General features: G+C 45.0%; 1 long non-coding RNA gene across 1 annotated transcript; it reads left to right on the top strand.

The window, feature by feature from the left end:
* Nucleotides 1-5,280: 5,280 nt before the first annotated feature.
* On the top strand, nt 5,281-10,321 carry LOC133804091 (uncharacterized). The gene is made up of 3 exons (XR_009878301.1): nt 5,281-8,245; nt 8,344-9,143; nt 9,231-10,321. It is a non-coding gene; the product is annotated as an uncharacterized LOC133804091 (long non-coding RNA).
* The last annotated feature ends 780 nt before the right edge of the window (nt 10,322-11,101 follow it).

Genomic DNA, 11,101 nt, shown 5'->3' with positions numbered 1-11,101 from the left:
AAGGTTGATCGGTCATGACGTGTATCGAGTGGGATTGGAAGTACGGCCTGAGCTTTCGCGAGGCCGTGATAAGGCAGAACTCCAATTTCTCCATCAACGGGTACCGGGATTCAGCCCCGAGAAGTCTCTTGCTGATGTAGTAGACTGGTCTCTGAACATGGTCTTCTTCTCGTACCAACACGGCACTAGCCGCATCCCCGGTGACAGCCAGGTAGAGAAAAAGAGGCTCTCCTGCTTTGGGTTGGGATAATACGGGTGGCTCGGCCAGATGTGCCTTCAGGTCGAGGAATGCGCTTTCGCACTCTTCTGTCCATTCGAACTTCTTGTTTCCTCGGAGTAGGTTGTAGAATGGAAAACACTTATTGGTGGACTTGGAAATAAACCGATTGAGGGATGCCACTCTTCCTCTCAGGCCTTGGACATCTTTTCGCGACCTAGGCGAGGGAAGCTCGAGCAGTGACCTGATCTTGTAGGGGATTGCCTCGATTCCTCGGGTATTGACTATGAAGCCAAGGAAATTCCCGGACGCGACTCCAAAAGTGCACTTTTGCGGATTAAGTCTCATGCCATACTCCCGTAGTATCCTAAAACATTCTTCCAGGTCGGAAACATGGTTATCGGCAGTCTTTGACTTGACTAGCATGTCATCAACGTAAACTTCCATGTTTTTCCCGATCTGGCTTGCGAACATTCTGTTTACTAACCTTTGGTAGGTAGCTCCGGCGTTCTTCAGCCCGAACGGCATGACCTTGTAACAATAGACGTTAGTCGGGGTCAAGAAGCTGGTGTGTCCTGGTCTGCCCGAGGCTAGGTATTCAGACTTGGTGTTCGGTGTTGACTTTGACCTATGTTTGTGCCTAGGTGTGCGCCGAGGCTCGAGTGGGATCGTGCTCAAGGAGTCAGGTGATCTAAGCTATTGATGGAAAGGTAAGAAAACTATAACACCCGTAGGATAGGGCGTGGGCCCATAGTGTGATTGCGGGGCACGGCCCTATATTGCATGATGAGATGATTGCCGGGCACGGCCCTATATTGCATTACATGTTAGGGTGCAGATTTAAATGAATTGATATTTGTTTGAATGTTGTTTGATTTATGCTATATATGATTATAGTGAAATGAACGGCTATGGCCGAGGGCGGCAAGGCCGAGAATGGCAGCGGGGCCGGAAGTAACACTTAGCACATGGGATGCTTATAGTCAGGGTAGGACCCAGAGGATACATGTGAGATCCTTACGGTGAGGACCGAGACCCCAGGCTGTGGTAAGGGTTCTGGGGCGACATGGCCGTGTTTTCTTAGTCTAATGGTTGACTTGTTTATCTGTGGACTATCTGATATGATTAACTGTATATTTTGCATATGTTATGTACTGCATGAGTTTTCTTGCTGGGCTTCGGCTCACGGGTGCTCCGTGGTGCAGGTAAGGGCAACGACTGAGTCAACCAACCATGAGTACGGAGAGCGTAAAGCGACGCGTACATGTTTTGCCTGCCCGACTGCTTTGGTTGGGGGTTTATTCGAAAATGGCTGTAATAATCTATGATTTTTATAACTGATCAATTGTAAACTTATTTTAAGATGTAAATAGTTTTCAAACCTTATTTTGGGATCCCAAATGTTTAATACTAGAAGTTTTATTGAAACAACGCATTTTTCTAAGATTACAGCCTTAACTTTTAATTAGTCACACTTTTGTTTCAAAACCTCGGTTAGCGAGTTCACTGCACACTGTTTTGTCTTAAAACTCACTTAGTAATGGCTCTAAGGAAGTAGGGCGTTACAGGCTTGAATTTGTCTACGGACTTATTCTTCTTTTGGCCGTGCTGACTGTTTTCGCCATTACCCTTTCTCTTGCCTCCACCGGGTTGGTTGTTCTGTGAGACGTTTTGGGTCGCTACCACGACCTCCGTCCCCACTCCAGCGGTCTGTTCGGGGACCTGGCTGGTTCCCGCAGCTGAGGCTTTGGCTTCCTCCAAGTTTATCCATTCTTGGGCCCTGTTAAGGAATTCACTAACCGAGCTGACTCCCTTCCTTTGTATATCCTTCCAGAGTTCTCCTCCGACGAGGATTCCAGTTCTCATGGCCATGAGCTTGGAACTATCATCCGTGTCTCTGGCTCGAGCAGCGACGTTCGCAAATCTGCTCAGGTAGGTCTTCAAAGTCTCACTGGGCTGCTGCCTCACGTTAGCCAGGGAGTCGGGCTGAACACGGGCGACCTGGGAGGCTCGGAATGCCCTTTTGAAATCTGCCGAGAAAGTCTTCCAGGAGCTGATTGACTGTCTTTTACTTTGCTTGAACCACTGTCTGGCAGGTCCAGTCAGTGTGGAAGGGAAGATTAAACATCTCAGCTCGGGGCCAATGTTGTGGGCTATCATTAGGGTGTTGAACATCCCTAGATGGTCCGATGGGTCTCCATCCCCATTGAACTTTGACAAGTGCGGCATACGAAAACCAGATGGGTACGCCGTTGCTGCTATGCTGGGGGCGAAGAGTTCCATCTCGTCCCCTGAATCATATTCATCTTTTTCTTTTTCTGATAGGAGTTTCCTCATCAGCTCCTCCATCTGAGTCAGGCGCTCGAGGGTTTGGTCCTGATGTCCGTGGTTATTCCGGGGCTGTTCAACAGCTCCGGGCCCATTGTACACATTTGGTGGGTTATTGCCCCTCCTATCTTGAGAGAGGTTATTTGGGACATTCCCCCCGTTACGTACTTCAGACAGGACCCCCTCTGAGCGAGCGTGGCCATCTCCTCCTGCTAGTTCCCCCCTATGAGAGTTAAGGCGATCTCGAAGGTCGCCCCCCTGGGTGGTTTGATGGCTTTGTGCCGAACTCAAACGCTGACGCAGGTCTCCCCCAGAGAGATCACTCCGGCGACTGCCGGTCCATTGGCTCCTGCTAGATAGGCTTGGAGTTCACCTTTGGTGGTGAGGATTTGGGCTTTCCCTTGGCGTCCTGCTACGCCGGGAAGGTCTAGCTGATGGCGGGTTTCTCCGACTACTCCCATAGGCTGGGATATCTCAGACGGACCGAGGAGGAGACAGATATCTGATGGGAGACGGAGGATGCCTGACTGGAGAGGCGATCCTAGTTCTGTCAGGACGGATCAAATTTGGTGGGGGCCTTTCGGTCCTGCCAACCTGCTAGTCCCGCGCCTGGCGATCTGGACGAGGCGCAGGATGGTTGTTGGGGACGGGCTGATGCTACGAGCCCTCCCCGGATCTCCTTCGGGAATTACCTCTACCTCCCCTGGGCGCTCTCGAGGATGGCTGGGAGCTAGGTGTCGATGTCCTGACCGAACGGCTGTATTGCTTTTGCCTGGCTCCAGGCATTTCTTCGAAGCTTGCCTCTTGATGGTGTGATGAGGGAGTGGAGTTGGATGTCAGAAGTCTGTCCGAGCGGCTATGCCTGGACCGGTTACCCCGGCGAGACTTAGGAGCCTCGCCTTGCCTCTCTCCGACGTTAGCGTCGGTTGTGAGAGGGGGTAGTCGGGCCAGCACATCCTTGATCTGCTGGCTAGCTATTGCTAGCTGGCTCCTTAGCTGAGCGTTCTCCATGTCCACCACCGTGTAATAACACGAGTTTGGATTAGGTGGCCGGGGGGCCGAACTTCTGATGTCATCTTGGCCCACCGGCTGCTTTCCTGGCCGCTGCTGGGTCTCAGGAACTTGTTCACCAGGGGTGGCAGTATGATGAGCCTCCTGCCCATCATGCTGCTCTGTCTCGTTACCGTGCCTGGATCGAGTAGTCACCATAGTTGGATGTTTGCGACAGCACTAACCAAACTTGCTCTCAATGAAAGCACCAAACTGTTGACGCGGTTCTTTGCCAACAGGTAATTAAGAAAAGAAGAGAAAGGGATTAGTGCTAATGTTGAACCGTAACAGATATATGATCTTGGAAAAGAGAAATGGTGACTCAAGACACGTTTTTTAAGTGGTTCGAAGGTTAAATCCTTCTACTCCACTTGTCAGTATTATTGCTGTATACTGGATATTTGATTACAGGGTATTTCTTACAAGAGATAATCCAACCCTTATCAACTCCTAGGGTCTCCATATTTATAGTAGAAGGCACCTGGGAGTTGGTAAGAAGGTCATCCCGTGACCTTCTTACCTATCGTATCAACTCTGTGACATTCATGATTAATTCCTAAACCTGACACGTAAGTGTGGTCAAATCAATAGGTAAGGAGATAATGGGCCGCACGGCCCAACCCAGTCGTGGGTGTCTGAATACACACGTTCCTGCTGCGTATCCGAGAAGTCAGGGGGATATCAGACATGTGATGTCTGATATGTGCACGTTTACCTTGCTTGTGTTGACTTTACAAAGAGTCATAGCCTCCAAATCAAGCTCGTACCACGAGCTGGATGCCTAACTCGACCTTCGGCCTCCATAGTCCGGACTCAAGTCTTAAGCAATCTTGGCGAACCTTTGGGTTATCTCGATCTAAGGAGGTACGAACTTATGACGGAAGCTCCGGTTTTGGGGATGTCCACAAGATAATCATGATTAGGCCGCGGCTCAGCTCGCTAATCAGCCCGTGGGAAAATCAGGGCGTACAACAATTATCACATTTTATGCCCTCAGCGGGCTAAAGTTACCATTTTACCCCTAACATAAAAACGGGGCCCACATGCATATTTATTCCACCTAAACATGCATTCTAATCACATATTCACTTAAACTCATAAATTGACATGTTAATTCACTTATTGCCCTCCAGGCATGCTAATCTAGGTCCTGAACCTTATTAGCAAATTGGGGTGTTACAGTGACGACATTACCATTAACACCATTAAAGCATGACACTGTCTGAATGATTGTCGATCGTTTGGCTAAATTTTCTCATTTCATTCCAATTAGGAAGGATTATAAGGTTTCTATATTAGCTCGACTTTATGTGGGTAATGTACTTCATCTGCATGGGTTGCCTTCGAGCAATGTTTCTGGTAAAGATCCTTGATTTACATCAAGGTTTTGGCAAGCATTATAAAAATCTTTAGGAATTGAACTTAACTTGAGCACCGCTCACTACCCTCAGACAGATGGACAGTCTGAGAGGACTATCCAAACATTGGAGGACATGCTTCGTTCTTGTATTTTGGATTTTGGGGGTACCTGGGGAGAACACTTGTCATTGGTGGAATTCACTTATAATAATAGCAACCAGGCCAGTATAGGCATGGCTCCTTATGAGGCCTTATATGGGAGACCATGCATATCACATTTGTATTGGGCAGAACCAGATTAGCATGTCAAAATTGGATCTCAAATTTCTAGTACTATTGAGAAGATCAAAGTATTTTTCCAAGAGAAACTTAAGGTTGTTCAAAGTCGTCAGAAGAGTTATGCCAATCTCCACCAACGAGAAGTTGAGTTTGAGGTTGGTGACGATGTCTTCTTGAAAGTTATTCTCATGCTTGGTATGACGAGATTTGGAGTGAAGGGTAAGCTAGCCCCGAGGTATATTGGACCTTTCGAGGTTATCGAGAGGGTTGGGGAGGTCGCTTATCGATTGAACTTACCAGAGTGGTTGAGGCATGTTCACAATGTGTTCCATGTGTCGATGCTGAGGAAGTATACTCCAGACCCATCGCACATCATTGAGTATGACGCTATCCCTCTTCAAGAGGATGTGACATGGGAATAACAACCTATCAGAATCTTGGCAAGAGAGTTAAAGGTGTTAAGGAATAAAGAGATTCCCGTAGTCAAGGTCTTATGGAGAAACCATAGAGAAGATGGGGTACTTGGGAGTTAGAGTCGGAGATGTATGAGAATTATCTTCATTTGTTTAATTTTCTGCTTGAGGTTGTACTTTGAAAATTTCGGGACGGAATTTCTTTAAGGAGGGAGGAATGTGAAACCTGTGGACTTCTCAGGTTGAAAAGTAAAAAAAAAAAAGAAATAAAAATAATAAATTATATATATAAGTGGTGGGACCCACATATTTTTTTTATTAATATTCAGATTTTTTTCCCTTTTTCTTCTCCTTCCCTGACTTTTCTTCTTTCTTCTTCTTCTTCTTTTCATTCCTTGTTTTTCTCTCCGCAAGCCACGGCAAGGGAACCAGACCCAACCACTGCCAGCCACCATTTCTGACATGCGCCAGTGCTGCAGCTTCCCTGATCGCCGACGACAGCAACCTCAAAGTTTGGTGACCATTGGAGCAAGGATGTGCCCGTACGGCCACTCTGAAGTTTTACCATCAAAACTTTGAGGTGACTTTCCGGCAAACTTCGACCACCGTTCGACGAGTGGGTGGCACCATTGGAATCAGCATCGTGTGAGGAACGTTGCCCACTAAGTCGTTCTGGTCAACTCGCCATTTTTCTCCAGTGAGATTTTGGGTATCTCCGCCCTTTTGGAAGCATTTTTCGGCGACATCGGAGGTCATTTGGGCAAAGGAGTTGTACTTCGGTGATGTACTCATTGAGGGCATCGTTTTGATATATGTCATGCATATATTCGTTGACGTTTCTGATACACCACTCACTGCCGCCACCAACCGCTACTGTGCACCGCTTGGGAAAAATGTGATATTAAAATTGGACTAAATCTCTCTAGGATCATCGTTAAGCTTAGGAGCGTCGCTTTGGGCTTGGATTGAAAATTCTAAGGAGGTAGGGACTCAACTTGACTATTGGACTTATTTTACTTGTATTGAATTGCATTAAACATATTCCAATTTTGATATTTATAAAATGTTTAAAAAATCGAAAAATTAATCTACATGTTTTCTAATCTGTTCTGAGGGCACTGAGTGCCAAATATATTTTTGTTCACTTATTTATACAGGTTATGATTTTTGGGTTCTATTCAAATGCAGCTGTTATGTTGCCCAATTTTAAAAAATATAAAGGGAATATGTTTCTTTCTTTTCATGTTTACTTGCATTTGGTTATACCGTTGAGAGCCATAGTGATCATGATTTGTGCATGTTGTTGTTTCACGACCTAGTCTCTGTGTAATCATAGATAGATCAGGTGTTCACTCAGTTGCAGGTCTAAAGACCTAGCATCTGTATACAGGAAGTGTTCTGAGCCTCCCCCTTGGGGTGGTTATCAGGTTTGGCTACCCGGTTTAGGATGTCAGTTTTTCTATGGTGGGTAACGGGAACTAGGGATTTAGTGGACGGTGTGATGTGCACTTGTAGCTATGCTGTTATGATTATTTGTGGTTGCTCTCTATTTTGGTTTATACATGATGTTATATGTTTTGTTTTCAAAAGCTAACCATGCAGGGGTTTTATTAAACTTTCGTGTCCTATGTTATTAGTTGTTTTCCTACTGGGCTTTATAAGCTCACCCCCTATATCTCTCCCATTCCAGGAACCTAGTGACGCGAATGTGGATAAGGTGAGTTATTGATAGAGCCAATATGTTTAGCCTAGTTCTATTTAATGCCATAGTCCTAACTTTTGAGCATTTAAAAATATATTAGATTTGGAACCTAACGATCGGTAAATCTAAATTAGCTATGTAATAGTTAGGAATGAGGAATGGTGGATGCTAAGTATTATTTTGGGTGTTTATGACTTATTAAATTTAACTGTTTGATGATTACATAACTGTGGGAATATTATTGTTCTATGTATAATGATAAATGATCATGCTTTTATCACTAATATTTTTATATATAATTATAGGAGTTATTCCTCTATTTAAACTTATAATCATAGTACTATTTAATATAAACTAAATGATCATTTATAAAGACTATTTTCCAATAAGGGTCAAAGTTTGACCTTTGACCACCCAAGTTATGGATATTACAAATCTGCCATAGCCTAGGGCTCAGGTCGTGACAGGAACTCTCCTCGTCTAACCTGAATTCGAAGGGGAGAGGAGCTGTTCCCCTGTCCAAGACGACTATGCGACTTGCAGTGATGAGCACCTGAAGGCTTCCTCCCCTTGTACCAGTACTTTGTGAATTTCTTGAATTACGTGAAGCTGGCTTCATTCCAGCATCCCCCAAATTCATATAGACTTTTGGCAGGTCTGAAGTACATGTTCCTAAAACATGAGTGGGAGGTCTCCACCCTGGCAGACATATTGTATTTTTCTGTCTCAAGGCAAGCCCCGACTAGAGGGAACGCGGTGATGGATTCTACTACCTCACGTGATTTTCTAACTCTGCCTTTGTCATTGAGCTCCCTAGCCATCCAAACGATTATAAAGATTTATTCTTTATGTCGAATGGATTCAGAAACTGCGATCACTATTACTTCAACCGACCTCGTAAGTCTTCCATCCTTGTAAAATCAGCTCATGATTTATTATTCCTTTTAAGATATATTTTTTTGTACATGTCTTGATTGAATTTGTTTCTCGTGCAGCCATATTTGCGAGGACGGAAAAGTCTGTGACCCTTGGGGGTTAATACGAAAAATTATCCAGACTTCCCCCTGGCGAAAAGTACTATCGCTAGGTTGTGAACGATGCCACCATGTTCGCATGCAAGTTGGTCGGAGAGGGGCAGACACTAGCTCTGAGGGCTCAGGCTCCGCTCCCAACCGTCCTCGAGAATCCCGCTCCTCAAGAGGCTTTACCGGTCTGTGAGGACAGCGAGGAGGAAGAGGTCGAGGTGCCTCTTATGTGAAAAAGATAGGCTGCCGAGGCTGTTTAGGAACCCTATCCAGATCGAGTTGTGTTAGGGGCAGCAGCCAGCCCCTCTGGCCAAGGTAACCCATACCCCTTTAGGGAATTAGATAGGGTTGTTGCTGATTTTAGGTTAGTTCGTTATAATCCGAATCAGCTCGTCCACAGTCTTCCTTCCAACTTGGATCTAAATGTAACCCTGCTTCAGTGCATAGATCACCTAGTGGTACACCATGACAATAGTTATCCTAGGGGCACAATCGTAGTTGACAACACCCTAAATTTTAGATCTACAATTTTTGAAGAATGCGGGACAAACCTTAGATCTTGGCCTTTTCTGCTCCAGGGTGCATTTTCCCCTAGATTCAGACAATATGTAGACGACTCCAGCCCTGAGGAAGAACCTAAAATCCTTAGATCCAAGAAGTATTATCTGTAGACTCCCATTCACCTCCATTAGTTCCAAGGCCGGAGGTCGTGCTTATCCTAGATAAAACACCCGAGCTGGTGATAATAGACTCCTCCCCCAGCCTGGAGGGTAGGATCTTTGTTTTCTTTCTTTCTTTCTTTATAAATACTTTTTGAAACATTATTTTTGTGAACTAACTCCTTTTGTTTTTTTTAGGCGAAGAGATGGAACAACCAGGAGCTCCCAACCTCTGAACTGCTTTCCAGGCTAAGAAAGTCGGCACGGGCCCCGTCGTGAAGAGGCTCAGGGTGATGAAGAAGACCACCCCTGCAACGGGGAACACTTCAAAGTCCCCTGCCAAAAATAAGGACATGAGCTCGACTCGGGAGTCAGCTCTGGTGGCCAATGCTGCTGTTGGGCAGCGTCCTCCTGCCCCACCTCGATTCATGCCTCCTCCTCCCCAAGTCATTCAAGCTGAGGCCCCCATCGTCTAGATACCAGTAGATCCTTAGGACCTATAGAAGATCCCTGAAGCCTCTCGAGGTATCATCTATGAGGCTGTGAGCCATATGGTGGGGAATGCCTACAAAGCAAGCATGAGGGACCTGAGGACCATCGAGGAACGCAGCCTGGAGAATGTTATGAAATCTTCCATGGGGATGAACCTCACTATGAGTTCTCTCTCCTTACTTGGTGAATGTTTTTTTTACTATGACTTGGTGTATATCTCTGACTTGTTTTGTTATTTTTTTACTATGACTAGGTGAGGAGCTCCAGGCCGAGCTGAATGCTGCCAAAACCACCCTGACTACTGCTCAAGAAGGTGAGCAGGCCGCCAAAGTTGCCTTGACAGCTACTCTTAAGAATGAGCATGATGCCAAAGCTGCTCTCACCTCATCCCAAGAAAACAAGCAGACTGCACTGTCTGCCTCCCCAGCTCAAGCTGCACAACTTCAGGCCAAGATTGATGAGGTCAAAGCAAAACTGCTCGAGGCTGAAGTCACAGCCAAAGAAGAAAAGGCGGCGTCATCATCGGCCATGGTGGAGATGCTGTACCATTGCTGGGCCTTCAACCCGGATGGGAACTTCTCTTTCATGGAACCCAGGCTGTGGGATCCGTACCTTGCAAAATTCAAGGCTCGGCTCTTACAAGAACCGTCAAAGACTGGTGATGCATTCAAAATGGCTGGGGAAGATGACGAGGAGGTCACATCTTCGGGGCGAGCTGATGGAGCTCAATGATATCTCCTTTATATTTGTTTTTCTTTGTAATTGTTTATCAGTTTCTTTGATATTAAATAATTGCCTTCGAGTTCAATTTGAGATTTTTCCTATTTTAATATATATCTAACTCTTGATCCACTTATCTTTCCTTTATTATCTCTCATGCTTATGAATCCCTAGACTTGTACATTCGAGATATTAGGAATAGATTTTTAGATTGGGATAGATTTTATCGAGCTTGGTTATATCCAAGTTTTTGTATGATTATTTGCATCATACCTGTTAAGAATCAGGCCTCGAACCTGGTTATATCCAGTGTATTTTAATGATTCAAACTTAGTTCGATTTAGGTTCATTGAAAACTCAAGCTTTAAAAAGCCCTTGAATAATCATTTTCCCCAAATTTCCAAGTATTTTACCTAGTCATGTCCAGGGTTTTAAATGATTTAAACTTAGTTCGCGCTAGGTTTATTGAACACTCGAGCTTTAAAAAGCCATTGAATACTCAATTTTTCCAAGCTTCTAAGTTTCAGACTTGATTATGTCCATGGTTTTAAATGACTTAAACTTAGCAAGCAGGCTTAATTTTGCCAACCTCGGGTTATGCGCCCCCCAAGTAACCAGAATGTAGAAACTTTCTTGGTTGCTTTTACAAATATTGGAACACGAACTTATACAACCTTAAAAAATATTATTTAATAATCCATCTATTATTTAATCAAATGGATTTTATAAATAAGCCTTACATTGATGGTGGTACTACTGATAATACTTTTTCAAATGCAAGGCATTCCAGGTCCGCGGGACTACTTCCCCATTCAGTCGAGCTATCTTGAAAGTTCCTTCACGCAAAACCTTAGTAA

The sequence above is a fragment of the Humulus lupulus genome, chromosome X (assembly GCF_963169125.1).
Source record: "Humulus lupulus chromosome X, drHumLupu1.1, whole genome shotgun sequence".
Taxonomy (NCBI): Eukaryota; Viridiplantae; Streptophyta; class Magnoliopsida; order Rosales; family Cannabaceae; genus Humulus; species Humulus lupulus.
Note: the sequence above shows the minus strand (reverse complement) of the source record. Positions and strands in the feature narration are given on the sequence as shown.